The sequence below is a fragment of the Synchiropus splendidus genome, chromosome 1 (genome assembly GCF_027744825.2).
Source record: "Synchiropus splendidus isolate RoL2022-P1 chromosome 1, RoL_Sspl_1.0, whole genome shotgun sequence".
NCBI classification, from domain to species: Eukaryota; Metazoa; Chordata; class Actinopteri; order Syngnathiformes; family Callionymidae; genus Synchiropus; species Synchiropus splendidus.
This window is the reverse complement of record NC_071334.1, coordinates 24,454,874-24,475,723: the sequence shown is the minus strand read 5'-3', so window position 1 is coordinate 24,475,723 and position 20,850 is coordinate 24,454,874. Positions and strand designations below refer to the sequence as shown.

The 20,850-nt window shown below is 42.2% G+C and overlaps 1 protein-coding gene across 2 annotated transcripts in view; it reads right to left on the bottom strand.

The window, feature by feature from the left end:
• Positions 1-12,913, bottom strand: part of LOC128766444 (glutamate receptor ionotropic, NMDA 2C-like) — a 45,692-nt gene extending 32,779 nt beyond the window's left edge. For both annotated transcript variants that reach the window (XM_053878089.1, XM_053878091.1), the window contains exon 1: positions 12,320-12,913. The gene's annotated coding sequence lies outside the window, so the exon portion shown is untranslated. The remainder of the gene's footprint in view (positions 1-12,319) is intronic.
• Between the last annotated feature and the right edge of the window lie 7,937 nt (positions 12,914-20,850).

Genomic DNA, 20,850 nt, shown 5'->3' with positions numbered 1-20,850 from the left:
AAATGTAGCTCTAATTCACTGGCTGACCCTTTTGGATCATTTGTGTGTGTGTGTGTGTGTGTGTGTGTGTGTGTGTGTGTGTGTGTGTGTGTGTGTGTGTGTGTGTGTGTGTGTGTGTGTGTGTGTGTGTGTGTGTGTGTGTGTGTGTGTGTGTGTCTAATCTACATTAATCTGGCCTCCTATGTCATGACTGTAATCACACCACACATGCACGGGCGCACACGCATCAGCTACACAGACAGGTTGTAACTGGGATTATGTGACATTACTCCAGATGGGCCCTCGCCGCACAGTGTGATGTCATCTGCTGGCTATTCGAGCAGACAGTGGCCAGCGTGGGAACCAAGACTGTCCACTGACTGATTTTCAAACTGCAATAGATGGCCTGTTTTCGAGACCTTTCTTTGAGAGGAGTGAGAGGAGGGGCTGAGGATTCATGGTGTACTGTAGAAGTCAACTCTAAATCTGATCATTTCTTTGTGAGGAAAATAATTCTAAAACTAAAACTCATTAAACTTAAAGAGGTCCCTATATCCAGTGGGGTTAAGTAAGGGTGGTACTGTTTGACGCCAACACCAACCCTTTAAAATGTCTGAGGATCAGATGGTCAAATTGGTTCCAAGCTCAAATGACATATATTTGGAGACAAATGTAAACATCTGTTTAAGGTTGGTGCAGACGTTGGAGGACACGCACCACCAGCAAATAAGATTGTGAGCTACAAAACAAAATTTGCACCCACAAGTGTCACCAATGTTCAGTCGACAGCTATCGTTTCTGCAACACAGGTTCGATGCACACGCTTACTAAGACTATTTTAACTGAATATATCCTCACACCTGCTGCTGCTGTGTAAAACCAGGATCGACTCATGAACGAACGGTGTTAACAGGCAGGAGCAAAGCTATGCTCCCCTGAAGGCACAGTTGTCCTTATGAAGCCTGGCAAGGGACCCCCACCCATATTCCATCTTTTAAGCAACATCCTGAAGGCACAGACTCCATAAAGGGTATTTGGCTTGTGGTGTGAAACACAAGGGAATCTCTCCTTCTTCCATTGGTCTGTTCCCGCATTTCAGAAGATCATGGGAATTAGAAAATATAACATTAGGATTCATGTGTTGATAAATGTGACCTCCACACAAGCTTAGAGATAAACTGTGAATCACAATTCCCTGGCCAAACACAAGCCGAAAGTCGACTGAATTATCAGGACCAGGAGCCTATAAACCCACACATCAGAAACTAGGAGCCGGATAAGTACTCATAACCCACAACTTCCAAACATGATTGGTGCACACCACGACAGACTGACAACGCACTTGCGCCACACTATTTTTACAACAGAGCAGATTGGTCCAGATTATGAAAAATGAAACTCTCTAGCTAATACGATAATCCATTTCTGTCCAAACATGGGAGACAAACGTCTGAGTGCACCTTTAACCACTTAAGCCGGGAGGATTTTGGAGGTGAATACTGGTCCCAAATACACAGCTCTCCAACAATCAGATCTAAATAAACATAGTGGGTGTCTGAGTAGACTTTCAACCCTCATTGAGGCTTTGACGCTTAAAGTCCATTGTAAGGACTATAATATGCGCTTGGAGTTACATCCTTTTTTTTTTAAAGAAAACAGGCAGGAAAATAGGATGGGTCCATTTTAACATTCTGTCTGGTGCAATTGTTTGTTGAAGGATTTCTTACACTGAATGCGAACCCAAGAGTATTTAGCTTTTGTCAATAAGTGACTATATTGGATTATGTGATGAATCAGATTTGTACATCTCTGAGATCTGCTTTTGTTGTCCATATTTTAAAAGACAGAATCTAACATCCACATCCCAAAACTATAGCTCAGGACTCGAGCGGAGGGCGCTATTGCCTTTCCATTTTATGTATAAAGCACGTGTTACACAATAATGCTGACCACAGTGCTGTACTGTACAGATGACAGGACCGCACGATAGCAAAGGCCCAGAAATCATTTACAATATTTCAGGTTAGTAAAAACACAGCAATACATTTTTTATTTGATAAAAGCCAGTCTAAAAAGATGACTTTTTACCAGAGATTTAAAAAGGAAGCCGGTCAAATATGCAAAAGCTTGCTGATTCCATAGCTCCGGGGTCTACATTTGGGAACTACTAGAAGCAGCTGACCTTAGAGACCATGATGGAGTCTACTGTTGAATCAGGTGACAGAGGTCGAGCAGTCGGTGGAGCAAAGGCTGTGGAAGCACTTGCATGTGAAGAAGAGGATTTTAAACTGGGAAGGCAGTTCAGAGAGGGCAGGACGGGTGCTATGTGGTCCAGTTGGAGCCGGCCCAATGTAAGAGAGGGCAGGAGTATTGTGCATCAGTTATAGGTGGGCAAGAGAGGTCCCTGATGAAGTGCGTTACATTACAGTAATGTGATACAAGCATGTTTCATCGACACCTGTAGTTAGACACTGGTGCTGCTGGGAAAGTGGCTATGTGCATTGCATTTCAAAAACATGGCTTGTCAAGATGACATGATGTACTGCAGGAGAGAATCAGGCAAGATACAAATCCTTTTACATCTTGTCTTGATTGCCCGTGTGAAACCACAGTGCATTGAAGTAGGGTTTCACACAGCACCTGAGTGTTGAGTCATCACGCAGCCCCATTCTATGTGTTCTGACACCATTCTATCAGGACCAAGTTTCATGCTTTCAGCGATTGATCTTCAGTTGCCATACGGTCCGTCTCTACAAGGAAAAATCCTTTGAATGGTCTAACACTTTCCAGCAGGTACTGACAAACAAGGAACCACAGCCACTCTTTTGGAAACATAAGGCAGCCTGTGCTGTATGGGCAGGTTTTTCATAGGAATATGTTGGTCCATGTATCTTTTATGTTTAATTGTATTTACCTTTCAAGTTTTCTTCCCTTCCATGAAGCAAATTTCCTGCTCACTGGAACTGATCGCCAAGAGGTCTTCCCACAACATTTGCATTTCCTTCCATTTGAGCGAGTCTTTGAACATCTGTCCGAGACGGACCGATGCCTTTGAACCATTGATATGTTCAGGTGGGCCCTTCGAGATCTGAGATAAACATGAGATTAAACATCTCGTGCAGCCACTTGAGCCATCGGGAACAGTGCGATAATTAAAAACAACTACTTTGATTCAAAGCTTCTTTCAAGGCTTCTCATCGGCTCACACTGGTTGGCAGTCAATCATTTACCCTCATAACGTTTCATCCCCCTGAGATGCCCTGCGCTATGGAAACACCACAGTTCAAAGCATAAAAGACAATCTTTGCGTTATCAGACTCCAATTTAATGGGATTTCTCAAGTGAAATGACTTGAAATCAATAGAAATAGGTTTACCGGAATATTGTAAAGTGGGTATGTACTTATGGCAAGTCAGCCAGCATCATTTCATATTAATTTATTCCCAACGTTCTTTCATGTGCCATCTGTATTTGCATGCATCTACATAAGTACGCGCAAGACTTGGCTACACAAAATGTAACCACAATGGTTCCAGAGTAGACTATGATCTAGAGTTCCCTGAGGGGTCGTGAGATTCATTCACTTCACAGTGGCAACAAAATAAGAGCCCTTTTTTAAGGTTATGTAAGGAATTGAATGATCCGTGAGCCATAACCAAAGAACCACGCCAACCAATTATTTCAGGCCAAACAGGTGGGCATCTGGTGTCTTCACCAAGCACTTCACGCCACATGGAAATAAGCAGGAGAAGTGGGTCAACCAGGTAATTTCATGCTGTATGAAAGGATCGCCCTGCTGCCTGGCCGTGGGCCCAATAGCTCTCCAGTGGACATGGATATTTTGGCATGACCTCACTTTACGAAAAAAAGGCTTTAACAAAGGAAAAATAAATCAATAAAAGGGCATCGACGTCAATATTTTGGATGATAATTGAAATTTAAACACAAGATTCCCCTGGCAAAACAACATTGATTAATGAAACTGGCATTTGAGGCTCCTCAACATATCATTTAAAAAAATAATAGTATGGAGAAGCAGACCAAATCTCTGGACATTCTCAGTAACCATTGGTATGAGGCTTTTGTACCAGCGGTCGTATATTTTGCCCAAAAAGGTTTCTAAAAAGGTTTTCATGGAAAGAGGAGGTAAAAGCTTCTTGTCTAGTTTTCAATCTGGTAATGAACAATCTACAGAATCCTGGCTATGAAAATATTAAGGGGGGAAGTCAGGGCTTTGCAAGATCAAGCAGAAAGAGTGAGCCTGTCCTATAGATTTGCATCGCTGAGTCAGTTATCGTAGGACAGCGGTGGCTGATGTGATGAGCAATAATGAAAAATTGATATATATAATATCTGAATTTTTAAACTGTGTCACGCCAACAAGAACATCAACAAAGGTGATGTATATTATATGGTACACAATCCTGCATGCAGAGGAGGCGTGGCCCCTCTACGATACAATACAACGCCTCCTGTAAAACACCAGAAAGTGCCTGATCAGTCATTTTGGGGTCCAGTTTAGCCAAAAGGATGGGCATTCAGCAGCTGGTGGCACGAGCGGCAGAGCATATTTCACTTCTCAAGTCGGTACAGAAGTCCAATCTCGACGATTCCCAACACCTAACAATGTCTTAATGAAAGTCAAATTTCAACTGGAGGGAGACCTAAAAGCGGCTTTATGCTAATGTCCTTGTCAAGTTTGTTTTTCTCCCACTTTGGAAGAAAAGTGGGTTAAAGCAGCAAAATATATTCAGTAAAAAACAGCTGCAGATGGACATTGGACCAATTAACGTAGATGAGATGGATGTTAAGCAAAAGATCACAGTGTTGTGATCTCAATCAACCTCTTCACCAAGTATGTGCACGTTCTTTGATGTGGCGAGGCATCTGTCTATTCTCAATTGAAGCTTGAATCGAAAGTCTAAAAAGTATCGAAAAGTTGGGTGGAAGACCAGTGGCTCTATGGTAGAATGCAGACAATTATCTCCAACTCCAGTCATAGGTGCAGGGTTGGTGGGACTCCTGCATTATGGGGAACTGGGAGGCTGGAACTCGCTTCTGAAGGCCATCAGAGTTCTTACTTGTGATGAGGTAGAGATTCAATGAGCTCTGGATTTTTCCTACTTTTTGTAATTTTAGGAGCTTCATGAACTTGATGGACTCAAACTTGTTAGGTTTGTGAGGAATTCGGGATCCGCACAAGCCTGAAGGGAATACACGGAAGAGTGTGGGGTGTCTAGGTTTGATAATCCTCACTTCCAGATAATATTCATGAGAAAGAAGACTGGACTGTGGAAAAAGGACTGAACAATGTCCTATTTTAAACACAAAGGCAACTAAGATGTAACTACTGGTATAATACAAAACCATAATAACATATTTTAAGTATTTGCATGCTTATGAAACTACGAATGACCTCCTTGAGATAGATACAGTAAGTGTGGTTTTGAAATGGGTTGGAGGATGCAAATAGAAGTGTCATGGCCTTCTTTTATTTTGGGTACATATTGTACTTCCTGCTCCCTCTCTGTCTCCATGAACTTGACTAGTTAATGGAACACATCTATCCATCCTCCTGTTGCATTAAAGCTTCCAGTCAGAGGCGGCTAGTCATAATGTCTGAGTGCTTTTGAGCAATGTGAGCATTGCCTGATTTCAACCTGTTTATGAGTATTCATGTATAACAATGTGCAAATGAATAAGGACTTTTTTAGCTGTTTTACTAAATTACTGAATGTGAAGTTGGCTCCGCGCACCACTAGAATTTTTGTGTGAGATTTTTGAGACAAGATTTTTGAGTGTCTGCGCTCCCATGCTGGTACCTTGGCCTCATTCTTCGATTCTTTGTGGTATGATCATTCTCTTCACATCTCTCCTTTGGTGCTTGAGATTTTCAGTATTCAGTATATTTGTCCTGCGCTGCTGCGTGTGTTGGCCGCTATGTGTGTTTTGTATTGCTGTGAGTTCTGTTTTCCATTCTCTGTGTGTGTTTTCTCATTGCTACTGTGGCTTTTTTGTTTCAGGTTGTTTTTGTGTTGTTTTATCATGTATTCACAGACCCTATTCTGCTTTTTTTCTACAGTAATCAAATCTCACATACTAATAGTGTGGCGCTGCATCAAAATTAAATTGTAATTGTTTGAATTTTCCAAGGTATGTAGTTGATGCAGAAGAGGATTATGGCCAGTGAAGAAAAAAAAAGGGTCATATGTTGGTCTGCAGTATTGTCGTGGACAACATCAAGTTATTAGTTTTATTCAAAAGGAGTTTGTTGGTGTTCTATTGCAAGACAAAATGAGCTCTTCGCGTCAGCAACAGCAGCTCCAGGATGGAGGGATTCACTGATTCAGAAGGTGACGTAAAAGTTCAGATCCAAGACGAGTCTTTGAAAAAGGTCATTGAGCACAAGAGGTTTTCAGCAAAGCCTACAATGTATAAGGAGACTTCTGCTGCCCTCTGAAAAAACAATCCTTCGTCGCGGGACCTTTAGGAACGACAAATGTGTCTTTTCCTAACACACTTCATCATTCAAGACTTTAGTTAGCCACGCTTTTAAAAAGTCTTTCCATGAAGTCCATCCGTGACACAGTGTGAAGCATCATCGATCCCATTATCTTTTACATCTTACATAAACAAACATTTGCGACATCAGATCTAATGACGTAATGACATCTGTAGCCGTCTGCCAGAGTGTTTTGTATAGGCAACATATGTGCTGTTTTCAAATTTAATGGAAATTGAAAGCATTGATCTTTCACACTACAGTATACAGTACATTTCATCAACAAGCAGACTTTTCCTGCTCAGGAGGCTGGGGTCTACTAGGGTGCAGGGAAGGCTCTTGAGGAGCTTCTATGACTTTGTCTTGGCGTCAGCCATGTTCTATGGAGTCGTCTGCTGGTTGGAGAATATTAGAGACAGAGACAAGAAGTGACTGGACAGTCTGGTGAAGAGGGACAGCTCTGTTCTGAGCTGCACTCTTGACTCAGTGGAGGAGATGGCATTCAGGAGCACTGTGGCCAAGCTGCCATCCATGATGGCCTGCCCCTCCAGGACACTCTGACGGAGTAGGTACCAAATCGGTCCAATGTGATCTACCTGCGGCTGGATGATGACGTCACATCCAGCTGCTACGAAGCTTGAAGGGAAGGATTTGATGGCGCATTCTACCACACACAAAATAATTGTAATATTGTCTCGCAATATTGTTTGCAAAGTATATGTCTGTTTCACTTTCAGGTTGGCCAAACAATGCATCGTGATTGGTTGACATGTTCAAGTTATTGCTGGGTATGACTGATTCTGCAAGGATGAAAACTCCGTCATTGATGTCCATTTTTCGCTGATACTTGATAGTTGAGGTGTTGATTCTGGTTTTGGTGTGATATAAAATGAAATAAATATGTCATATATGTGTCATATATATGTCAGGCAATCACAATGTGGTGTTTGGCAGGAAGAGCCATCGAATCCCTCATTTCAATTTTCTCTGGCACATAAAAACATATTTAAAAACCTGATTGTGGCTGTTGGGTGTGACGTAGGACTCATTCCACGAGTGGACCGATTTGGTACCTACAACAGCAATAGGCGGCACCTGTTTGTCTCCTGACAAGGAGAGCAAAAAAGAAATTCAACAATCTACATTTATTATCATACTATATTATTGTTGTTGTTATTATTCACTAGAATTGAATCTCCTAGTAGAAAAGTTGTATCAATTGTAGTCATATTTTTACCCAAAAATACAAATTTTTAAAATTATTTTACAATGAAATAGTAATAACTAAATTGTCTTATGAAGGAAAATAAATAAATAAATAGACACGACTCACTGAATATTGGAATCTACATACTTCTCAGTTCAGAGGCTCAGTTAGAGGCTGAATCCTTACATTTTATTCCCTTAATCGTCTTCTTCTCAACCAGTAAAATGAACGCTGCAAATTCCAGAGACTGAGCAGACGTGAAGTGCTCCGCGTTGCAGCGCACACTACCAGAAAAAAGTCACTCTTGCTTTTGAAATCTCACGTTAGCAGTCAGAATACTAATACAAGGAATTAGGTCTGTCTTCGCACGGGGATTTCTCTGGCTGTAAAGAATTCAACTGTGCGCCGTGCTGCAGTGTAAAGAGGAGTCTGTTTTCCTGGCTATATTAGTTCTTCCAAACGTATCCTCTATTAATGCAATCAAATCCGGTCGGTAGTTGAGGAGATAACCAACTCCGGGCGGACGTGTGGATGAGTCTGATGATTATCCTGTCAACCGAGTTCGCTCACTTCCTCTCCAGCCCCTTGGGGACTCCGTCAGCCCTGAAATAAATCACTCACTTTACAGTGACTGAACGGTTCAGACTTGAAGACTAACCTGCCTCATCATACGTTAAAGTAACATAGGGGTGTGTTTTAATGTATGTGGAGACAGAGCTTCATGGCCCATTGGACCTGCGGCTGATGGGACATCAATCATCCTGTAAATCGAAAACGTGGACGTAGCACCTATTCACCAGGAGACAGATCCTGAAGAAGAAGCTGCAACCCAAAGTGAGCTTTCCTGAACCAGTCAAAGATCCTTATCCAAGCAGCCATTCCAAACGTGTGGACTGCAAACAACCACGAAGAAACACTGGGGGGTGACCAGGTACATGACTCCAAACAACCACAATGTTCTTCCTATTTGTGAGGTGGCACTCACTGTTGTTCCACTACACCTGGCAAGTACTCTTGAGTAGAGTGGAAGAGAGTTGATGCAGTTGGAACTCACTCCATGCGCCTCCTTGAATGAGGCCCACCAGCCTGTTAAGCCATTTGAAAGTGTGTCAGAGACAGGCCTTGCCATCCAGCATATCAGAGAACTCCTGGTGGATCTCATCCAACCCTGCCATCCAAAAGCTTTTTTCATGCAGAAATGTTAATTTGGGCAGCTCAAATAAATATTCATATCTGCTTACCCCCCTCCCCCACCCACTTACATGTCGACATATGAAATGAATCATATTTCCTAACCTCTTATCTCATTAGCAAACATATCACATGATGCTGCCCACGTACATTTATCATAATTAGACTTTAGTTGGCTTATAGCTCAGCAGGTCGCCTCTCTGGGACGTAAAGCTCTGACAGTTTTAAAGGAAACCGCTGCGATCCATACATGTTGGCCGAGGTGAGTGACGTTGACGGCACAAGGGCGTCCCATGAGCAGACTGGCTTGCTGCCACTCAGATGGAAGGGAACTAGAAGCAGATGCACGATTGTTTTACAAAGCCATCGTGGCAAGTGATTTAAGATGCACATCATTTTGTTGTTAAAACAACTGGTTTGAGATGTGCGTAATGGCGAAACAGCAAATATAAGGCTTGTCTTCAATCCCAGGCCAATTTTAGCTGTCGGTGGTGGATTCACCGCTGTTTATTTTGAAGAAACAGTCTGATGTTAAGGCCATCTGAAGTATGCGACTGGGTAGCAGTGGCAAGTACCCATCAAAAAACATCAGATCAGTGTCATGTATGTATAGTTTTTCTGTAGCTGCTAATGACACAATAACTTTGTGATCAAGATCTGAAGCCCAAACACAATGTTGACAAAAACAGTCAAGGTGGACGTCAATTTATTCACCCTTTGCTCAATTTACTTCTGTTTGGACAAAAAGATTGCGTTGACAAATATATTCAAATTTGAAACAAAACTTGTTCAAGCATGGAGCCTTGTTGGACCCCGATGGAAATTTCTGATCTTTGCTTACAATGTCAAAATCATAGATTTGTATTCACCAATTTGAATGTCCAATTTCTGGATCAGCAGCTTCACGCTGTCGCTGAGAGCATCTGTGGCACAATCGACCAGCAAGCAACTGATATGACGGCACAACAACGTGACGACCGGATCAATAAAGTCAACGTTTTGACAGAGCAACTTTTCCCCGAACTATAAATAAACATCTATGACCCCGAAATGCAAATGTGCGAGACAGTAGCTGGTGTTCCTGTCAGCAGCAGCAGCAGCAGCTTTAGTCTCTCCAGGAAAATCTCACCAAAAAACTCATTCCTCCTGAGCTCCTTATTCTGCTACGTCCTCGTCTTTTTATCTCAAACTTCATATCTGTCACTGCTGCTTAGCGTCTTCACAAACCAGAGCTGTTTAGGCTTTTAGGCATGAGGATAATGTCACAGTTTATAACCAGGAAGAAAAACGTATTTATGGACGATGAACTCTTTATAATGTTCCATCAGTGACATCTTTTTACAGTGTCCTGTGACCTTGAGTGGTGATGAAGACTTGGCTATTGATTTCTGTCACAAACAGAAAACTGTCTGGAGAAGCTGATTTGTGGACAACATGCTTTCGTATTCTGGTGAGACCTACACTTTTAAAGGGCTGGAGTACCTGTGATGTCATCTAAATTCCTTTTATTCTGGTTTCCCGTAATGGATAAATAGAAAATGGATAATAGCATTTTCAGACACTGAATAAATCCCTGCCTCAGAACTATGTGCAAGCCAGTCATGAAGGCCTTTTATAGAGTCAATCTTGTCCAATTGTTGGATAGACAATGGGTAACTCCAGTCCTGGACTGAAACAGTGTACATCTGCCAGCAGCTAGATTTAATGCTATTCTATGACCAAGAAACGGGAGCGATGCAATCTGGTCCTGGATCTCATCCCAAGTGCTTGAATGCTGAGGACATCCTCACAAGAAGCCCAAATAATCTGGCTCTTTTGTATGTGTCCATCCTCTGTCCACTCAGAGACTCTGGATGTTCCTCAGCTTTGCACTGTAAACACTGTAAAGTGAGTGAGAGGTTGGTTGTGACTGAGATATTGTGTGATATCTCATCACCTTGGCTCAAAGCTGGTCAGTGGTCCAGATAGCTGGAGAATACTTTCAGGGTTTGTCTGGAAGGGGACTCCATTCCCTCATGTTCTTACGGAAGATCTCCATTGTGCACTGACTTCAGCTCTCACTTCAATAACTTGCCCTTCAATTTGAATCTTCAACATAAGCAAATGAGGAAATGAGGGCGTCTCTCAGGTACAAGACTTTCTGTGTCTGGCCTTCTTGCCCGCCAGTATGTAGACAATGGTCCAAGGAACTGAAAATTCCGGACAGAATCCATTGACATCATTCTGATCAAAGACAGGCAAAGCTATCACAGTCTTACAGCCAAGCCAATGGCCCACATAATACGAGAAAAACAGGACGAAACTATCAACTGTCGCCACAAAAACTTTTTCAAACAAGGTTGAACTAGAAATGCTGCCAAGAGAGCACGTACCTCCGCCAAGCTGTTCATGTCCACCCACATCACCTCTGTTTACACAACATTATTGGCCTATATTGTTTTAAAATGAACACCAATTTCATTTTCATCAGTTAGAAGTTTGCCCATTTCTTCATTCGTTTTTGGGTTATTCTGTTTAGAAAGGCACAATCATTTCATAACATTTCCTTGATGATGATGCTTGTTTGGTGAAGAAGTGCGAGGAAGCGCAGCAGAAGCAAAGAGACAGTTTGTGTTCTCACTCCTCAGTGTGAAAAGCACGTAAAAAAATGCAAATCATACAACATTTTACGACAATAGTTATAGCGTTGGAAACGCTACATTTGGCAAATCATTGAATACTTCAATACTTCAATTCTGCCAATGATCGTCGATTGTTTTTTCTTTGATACATTTGATTGTGAATCACATTTTCTGGCTCTTTCACTTTACAGTAACCATTCGTTTTGCATGAATGTAGCATGTCTATCATACAGGAAAATTGACTGATGCTTATTTTCCCAGATTCAACAATTCCCAATCAGAATAAATGAAAAAAAAGCATCACTTCTTAATTTGAACCATGTTTGAACACAAACCATGTTTTTTCCACATCAGCTTGCTTCTATGTTTTTTTTTATGATTTCATTAAACAATGTTTTATTGTTATTTTGCCTAGATGTCGATATTGTTCCGTCAATTAAGAAGAGTCGTATCTTATATTTAACTGCGTCAAGGCTTGTTTTTTTTTTTCAAGATTAAGGTGAGTGTTGGGTGTAGCCTTATATCTCTTGTACTATACAGTTATTAGGCTTTAAGATGCCAGGAATGTTCAGATAACCACGAATGTTACTGTTGCATTTTACAGCAATATGTGTTAAATATCAAAAACGCATCACTAAACTGGAAAAACACTGATACATATTGCAATGTAAAATACATAGTCAATGAAATCAACAACTACACAGTACATAGTTGCTTTTAAAATAAAGCTAAGATGTTGTTTTTTGAAAAACGAAGCAAGCACTCACATAGGAGGCGTAGTTAGGCAATTTTTTTAACCATTGTTTATGTGATTCTCACCTGTACGGTCAGCTGTCATCCAAATTTACCTCCAGCTTCTTCATCCGTGAACATCCTTCACCCAAACCTGGACTCTCCTTCACCTTGCTGCCGCTTCCTCACCTGTAGGAGTGACCATGGGTCCAGATCTCAAATCCCTGTTCTGAAAATTGTTTCACTTCCTTTCAGGTTGATGAAGATGGAAACTGATCCAGATGTGAAGCTTTGGCAGATGTGGATATCAAGCACTTGCTCAGGATCCAGAACAAGGGTGACACTTCAGTGTCTACCTCCTTCTTCCCTGGTCTCCTCCTCCGGTCTCCTCCTCTCCCTGCTCAGAGGTGAGGGATGGGACAGATCCATGGAGGGTTAAAGAACAGAAACTGATCCAGGAGCAGTTAAAAAGTTGCCCTCAATTCTCCTTGTCTTGTTTCAGTATTCGCCCTTTTCCTCTTTTTCCAGGGGTTTGCTGCTGGTCTTTCAGGTTCTCCTCCTGTTGCTCCGGTTTCCTCCTCCTCCTCCCCTAGACTTGCTCCTCTGGAAACAGTAATCCAACTCCATCACTCCTACATCTCTCTCACTCCATCTCCTCTCACTCCATCACAGGAGCGGCTGCTTGTGAGTGGCGATGATAATAGTGTGAGGATTTATTTTCCCTCCCTCTCCTCCCTCTTGCTCACTACAGCTCAACCCCTCCTCCCCCTCTTTCTCCCACTTTGCTCCAGAATTATTCACCTGCTCCTCCTCGCATCATCCCGTCACACATCCTGACGTCCTTTCCTCAAATTACCTCACATCTCCACTCTTCATATCCAATGGAAGTGAGGAAAACGAGCGAAGCATAAAAGGTATGAATGTCTTGGTTTCCGACTCTCAATCGAGTCCCTCCTTGTTGATTGAGAAACCCCCATTGAAAAGATGCTCCCTCAAATTGAAACCTGCTTCTCGTTGCACTTGCAGTCCTGACTCACGGTTCATGACCATGGGTGATGGCAGGAATTGATATTGGCCTCCTTGTGTTTACACTTCTGTTGTTCTGTCTGTACTAACGCCCTTCATGTAATATTGTGTTGGTTATCTTTATCATTGGTGATGTTTTTAAGATGGATTCCCTTCTCAGATTGCTCACATATTTTGTCTCGGGAGTCATGACCTCAAACTAGGAAGCTTCATCCCTGTTAGTACCAAGAGGCAAACAAGCCCACATGCAATTCTTAGTGACAGATGTGCCAATTCTTCAAGTCCCATAATGCCATGCAACAGTTCAAGCCCACTCTATTCAGAGTCTGACTGATGCGAGAGGAAGGTTCAAACTCTTCCCATTACACAATTCAACAGCTCTTTTTCAAGAAAATAAATCATTCATTTTATTGATATAGTGAAATGTTTATTGTTGAATAGTTTATCAATCCTGCTAATAAGAAATGTTCAGCTAAGTTCCACAAACCACACAGTCCCAAAAATGCCTTGCATTTGTCATGAGGCACCTGGCTGAAGAAATATTTCACAAGTGGTACTTTGCTGAAGAACCATGTAAGTAAAACAAAAATCAATTGTTTCATGAAAATGTCATCTCAGTTTAAACACTGCACACAAAGCATGACAAAGTTTTCTGAGAAGGTTAAGCATCACCTCACCAGGTTTTTAAACCTTTACATTTGCAACACAAGAACAGGAACTCAATGGCAAGAATTATTTTATCCCAAAGATTGACACACAAAGTGTATTTATTTTTAAGTGGTTAAGTGCTGAATGTAAACGCTGCAAAAAATGTTTCAGTATTTCGTATTATCAATATACAGGTCTATGACCAGGATCGAACCAGAATCACTTTCAACCATGATTACAACCAGAAAGATGTTCCTGGAAGTGAAAACGGAGGCATGTTTCCCTGCAAAGCTGAGAGTTTGATGGTGGTAAAGTCCATCAAACCTCAGAAGTGTCATATCATATCCACTGCCGCATTGCCAAAGGAAGAAGAGCAAGAATGAGTAATGACTGAGAGCTAGATCAGAAACCCTCTGATGTTAATGGACAGAGAACTGTGATGACATGTGAGTCAAAAAGATGAATTGCTTCAATGATATTCTTAATGTCATTAGCATTTGTACATGCACAGTATCTAACCATCCTCACTTAAGTTTACTAACAGAACTCTGGAAATCAAAATGGACTTCAACAAGAAACAACTGAAGCTGACAGTCTGTCCGGGCCAAGAAAACACATTTGAAAAAAAGAGAAATTATAGGAGTTATCTTCTCTCTGCTCCTTTCTAACCCTCAGATCATGTTGAGATGAAAGACGTCTTCTGTGTTTAATGTGGGATGGAAATAAGCTTCTTCTTCTTCTTCTTCTTCCAAAAAGGGCCGAAGTGGTGTTTAAGAAGTTGTTCAGAAGGAAACTCACAGTGTTGGGAGCAAGTCATAAAAATCACGATTGAGGCTGATAAAATTTGATCAAGGGCCACTCATAGCCCCCGAGCCGGACTTTGGACAGATCTCGGAAGGCGAAATCTCATTAACCTCAGAGTCTTCATGAAGAGGCCAGACCAAAGTTTGAGCCATCTTGTTGATCCCTGACAATTGATTTGGAGATAGGCAGTAAAATAGAACGACTTGCTGACCACGTTGTCGGATGCACAACTGTGCATTTGTTGATCCTATAGTACTTGTGATGCCCAGAAAAAGTGCAATGGTGTCATTGAGTCATCTGACCTCCCCCCAAAAAAACATAAAAGTATACTGGAAATTCATTTAGTTTCATTGACAACTGATGGTTGTCTCCAGCCTGCAGCACAGTTGTGTGACATGACTCTTTCACACAGATATATAAATAGGGCTAAGTGTTGAAATAGTGAGAGAGAAGAAGCGTGTGTGGTTGTGTCAGTGTTAATGGGTGCGTCTGTAGGTAGTGTGTGTCACAGTGATCGGCACTCACCAGCTTGCCCATGGTCGACATATGTTCTCGGGTCGGATCAGAACCTCAGATTAAAAACAAAATGATGTTTACTAGTGGAGAAGATCACCACTGATTAATTCTATGTGCGCTATTGTTTGTTGCCAAGAGGGATTTGTCTGACATTGAGCTGGATTTGTGGGGAAGCAGCGAATCCAGAGACAGTTTTGATGTTCTTAACAAATCTTTGTTCTGGCAGCCACAATCTGAGCAGCATCATGTAAGCCCCACATTTCTTTGATTAAGTCTATTGAATAAAGGCAAGAGGGTAAGAAGTACACATTCAAGGCAAAGTGCGTCAGAGTAGCAGGCACAATGGAAGGATCTAAATTGAGAAACGACCAAAAAAAGGTGTGAAGAATTATGACCCATCGAGTGTGACATAACAGGATGTGAATGATGATGGGATGTGAACGTGGGTCTTGTTCTTGGGCTGATAAAAAGAATGAAGTGAACAAACGGATGGAAGAGTGTTGAGTGAATATGTAGAATGTGCAGTATGAAGTCAAGATGATGAAAGTGTAAAGAGAGAAAGGTACCACAGTGGGTATAAGGCAAGCAAGAGTTGTGATACCATCCATGTGCCAGTCCGCTCACCTGTGCGTAGGGAGGGAGATTCACCTAGCAAGCATGTCGGAGAACATGCAAACACCACCCAGAAAGGTCCAGAGCTGGATTTGAACCCTGAACTTTCTTGCTGAGAGGCAGCAGTGTTAGCATTACCATTGCTCCACTGTGCCACCCCTTGAACTAAAATCTGAGTTTTCTGTGTTGTCAGCGTGACTTTGACATTGACCCTGATCTTGGAGATTGATAGGACCCTCAACATGCACTTTTCAGGATTACACATCATAATCAGATTTCAAGGATGACAGAGGAGAAACTCTGGGAAGTGAAACCTCAGGGCGCGTTTAAAGTGACAAGCAGTGAAGTCTGACAAGCGTTTGGGAGAAGTATGTTGAATAAAAGAAGCAATGGGAGCGTGGGGAGGTAACGCGAAGAGAAGCAACCGTTCCCGTGCGCAGACAAACGGTTGTGTTGACCCCAATAGGAGAAAAAACTTTTCATCTGAATCTTGTGATGAAAATAGAATTGGAAGAAGCTGAAGGACGAGTGTGTACACACAGACACGTGCGATGGTTGTCTGAGAGTCGTCAGACGCTCAAGGACGCACAAAAGCAAAGTCGCAGGACAACAAGACAATAATAGACGACAAGTGACTGCTGCAGACAACCTATGAAACAAACGTCTGTTAACCTGAGTGACTGTCTCATCAGGGTTCAGCTGCAGGGAGGAGGAAGAAAATGATAATGAAAGAATCGTGAAGAGGAAGAAAAGATGTGATCAGGAAAGATGGGAGGTCGGTGCTAAGACAAAGAACGAAGGGGAATAAGGCTTGGTCTGACAAAGGGGAGGGAGGGGAAAAGAAGGAGATAAAGAAGGAAGTGGAAATGAAAGGAAGGATGAAGGGGGTATGGTAGAGATATAGAATGGAACAACAGACTGAGAGAGAGAGGGGAGAACATAGTGGAGTGGGGCAGAATGAAGGAGGGAATAAGAGAACAATGGTCAGAGACTTGGTCAGTGGAAATCATACAGAGTGAAATCACAGATGAATGGAAGAATCAAAGTAAAAGCATAACGGTAAAAAGAAAATGGAGAACGGGAAATTGAAAAGAAAAGATGGTGAGTGAGAGGAAAGGACGGAGGAAAGTTAAAAAGGTTAAACAGAAGCAAGTTTACAAGCTTTATCTGGAAGGAAAGATAAATGGGTAGGTAAGGCAACACAAAATGGAAGAAGGCCGGTAAAAATATTATGCAAATATGGTGAGGAAAGAGCAAAGAAGATGACAGTCATAGTATGCATTCTGGAAAGAAGGAAAGATGAAAGTCAAGGCAGATAAATAGAAGTGGCACAAGAAAAGCTAACACGCTGTGCTCTCTTCCTTCCACCTGGTGTCGTCTACTTTTGGAGTGTGTTCGGGCTTCCGCCGGGCAGCGATCACACAACGGACAGTTGCGATCAGATTTTTTTTTTCACTTTTTAATGACTCAATAAAACTTCAATAATTCATGGCAGTTACTACCACATTTAAAACTAGCCAAGCAGATCATTTGAGAAAGATGGTCTGGTCGGACGTAACAGCATGACTGGCTGACGTGCACAGCTTTATTATGGTCTGAAATGTAAACATCGGAAACATCCTCTTAGTGGACAATCAAGCACCACAAAAGATACGTTTATTTAAAAAACGTCTCCAGACAAAGCTCTTTCAGCTCAGAAGTCCGACATGTGAACTTTGTCTCGGGAAACTCTCAGCGGGTGGATAGCTTCTCACCTCAGGCGACTCGGCGCTAGATGCCGGAAACTACGTGTACAGCATGACTCCACACAAACATGATAAAGGCCCGGGCGCTACAGGGTCTGACCGCTGTCTGTGCAGACAACATCGTTCAAAAACAACTTCTCAAACTTCCAGAACACTGAGGTGTGCAGCCGGGAGCTGCAGGAAAATTGTGCTCAGGAACGGGAGCGCAGCAGTCCGGGACTCGTGTTGTGTGCGGATGTTTGATAACTTACATGTTTTCCAACGCCTCCAACGTTATATGAAAATTGCTATTGGCATGCTGTTATTGGCATTTGGGAAACATCTTGAGAAGTTAAAAAAACAAACTTCTAATTTTTCATTTTGACCCTTGTAATCCTTCTCAAAGATTCCTAACTATTGTTTATTATTATGGTTTAGGATTATGTTGAGGTTTAGATGATAAAAGTGGTGTGACTCAAGCCCTTAGCTCTGCATGCTAATATGCAGAGTGACCTGTCATGCTAGTTAGCAAAGCTTTATTTACTCGCTCTGAGCCTCTGTTGTTCTTCCCAATGAGGTCTGTGCTTGTTTGGCAGACCAGTCGGCTCCTGTGTGGGTGAGTGTGTGTGTGTGTGTGTGTGTGTGCGTGTTTGCCCTGGCCAGGAAACATGTTTAATCAGGCGAACATCTCTATAACCAAACAGCTCTGGAGATTGGAACAACGTGAGGGTGAGTGGAGGTGAATACTAAGAGGGAATCAGACACATTCAGCTCGTGAGGAAGTATATTTTATTGCTAGTTAGTTCATTATTCTGTTGCACGGATAAAACGCTTAAGATTTGTTTGTCACTCAAAACAAAGCATGAAACAAATTATTAAAGCTTAAAGCAGCTGTGCCCTGCTCCTTGCAGAATGTTTTGATTTGATATTGGACCCCATGCAAGTGATAAAGTGTATATCATGTGGTGGACAAAACATTGCTCTTCAACTCTTTCAAAAATGCTCCAATATGGCAGGAACTTGATATCTGTCGCCTGACAACACCAGAGTGAGAAACCTCTTGTCACCACTGAAAATGAAATGAATGTTATTATTTTTACCCTCACATTAGTAAGGCAACCTCTGACAGCAATTCTTTCACGACACCTCCTTGTTGTCATTTAATCATTTTTGCCAACCAGACAGCTTGATGATGCTAAATAGCCAGGTGACCCCATTACTACGGTAATGCTCAGGTAAATCTTGCTCTTTTAATGTGATGCAGGATCCCAATGAAACATTACAGTATATTTCTTGTTGCACACTCTATGTACTTAAATATTTTTAATATAAAATGTATAAAATCCCACCCGTCATAACGCTCTTCCTGTTTTCCCCGCCCAAAAGCATGTCGTTTTCAACAGCAATAGCTAACAATAGGGCGACTGGGAACAAGTCCCCAGCCTGTCGCACTGCACATGTAGACTAACTACAGACAAACTGAGACTTCACGCACTCTCGCTCACCTACGGACAGTTTAGAGCAGTGGTTCTTAACCTGGGTTCGATCGAACCCTAGGGGTTTCGGTGAGTCGGTCTCAGGGGTTCGGTGGAGCCTCCGCCGCAGAGGTCCACCCCTCAGTCTAGTCTGCAGTTAGTGGGCACAGTCATTGAAAGCGTCCTGCTCTGAGATTTCCTACCGGTCTGCTTTGAGGTTGCTGGTTTATGCAGCAGAGTGAGACCTCCCTATCAGACCACATATCTGAACTGGTCTCTCAAAGGCAACAGCGGAAGTCACACTGAGGTAAGTTGTTTTGAGTTCATGCACTGTGTTGGTTTTGTTATTTGAACAAGGTGATATTAATGCACAATTCATTTCGTGCACCAGTAAAAAAAAATCATATTTTATTTTTTACTAAAGAAGGGTTCGGTGAATGAGCATATGAAACTGGTGGGGTTCGGTGCCTCCAACAAGAACCCATTCAGAAAACCCATTCAAGGAAAGCTCCACACAGGACCCATGTTCACTTCAACCCACAAGTTGCTGCTGGAACTGAACCTTCGACCTTCTTGCTGTGAGGCTGCAGCACTGACCACTACTTCACTCTGTGGCAAGTATTTCAATAAATGTATGTTTAGATATACCAACAACGTATGTCATGCCTTATAAGTGGCCATGTAAAGTTTCAATCCTGCAGTAGTCACAAGTTCTGCTGCTAATACAACAATGACATCAGCCTTTTCAAATTAAATAATGAAAGAGGAGGCAGCTGTCAGATGTGAACAGATGTGCCATTGGCCCAAATTTGTGGTATTTTTAGTGTCTGATCAGAGAGATTAGACATCTGACTAGAGGTCCTGAGAAGAACTCAGTTTGAGCTTCTTGGCAACTTTGCTGTGTCTGTCTGTATCATTGCTACTCCTCATCTTCTTCCTCCTCCTACACAGTTTAAACTAAAATAGCAGCAGAAAGAGTCAGATCCCAAAATAACGTCTCTTTGTTCGAGGTGACATTTTAAAGCTCAGAAGCTAATAATATCAATCCTCCTGAGACAAAGATTGTAGGCGTGTGTGTGTGTTACAATCAGACCCTCGCGGAACCTTGGAGGATTGACAGAAGCAGATAATTACTGTTGGCCTTCGACCTGTAACCGTAAAAAATGAAAAGCAGGTTAGACCTTGAAACGTTATTCAGGCGCCTGCTTCATCTCTTCTCCACCCGAGCTTCACCTTTGACCCCAAGCGTCTTGTCATCTGTGTTCACACCAATCCGTTGGCACCTTCAGGTCACAAGCGACAACATAGACACAAACGTTGCACAAGTTATGCAAACTGTTTGCACTCATTTGAATTGCTCACTTCCACTTACGTGACAACACGTAGCCTGATGAACCATTACAACCACCACCTCATACAGTAACGCAGTATCACCCTCAGCTGCATCTGTGGAACTTTTTCATCTCACTGCTCTTTAACAAGTGGGTGCGTGCATGTATGTAACTGAAATTGTTTTTAAAAATTGTTATTTTACATCTGAATATTATTATTCTTTGAAATAAAAAATGGAACCACAGCAGTGACAGTCAACCAGCCGTGTGAATGAATGTGTTTCTCTCTCATTAGCCAGACTCAAGTGTATTGTAATTTATTCACTCAAAGCCGAAGCTCATCGTCTCCTCCCCCTCATCACATCCACCTGGACTGGACCTGCTGTGGACGTCCCACTGCTACCCCTGCTCATCAAAGCGACAGATTTCCCTCATCTTCTGTGGATTCAAAATCTCCTGCTGGAAATCTTCCCGTCCTCTTC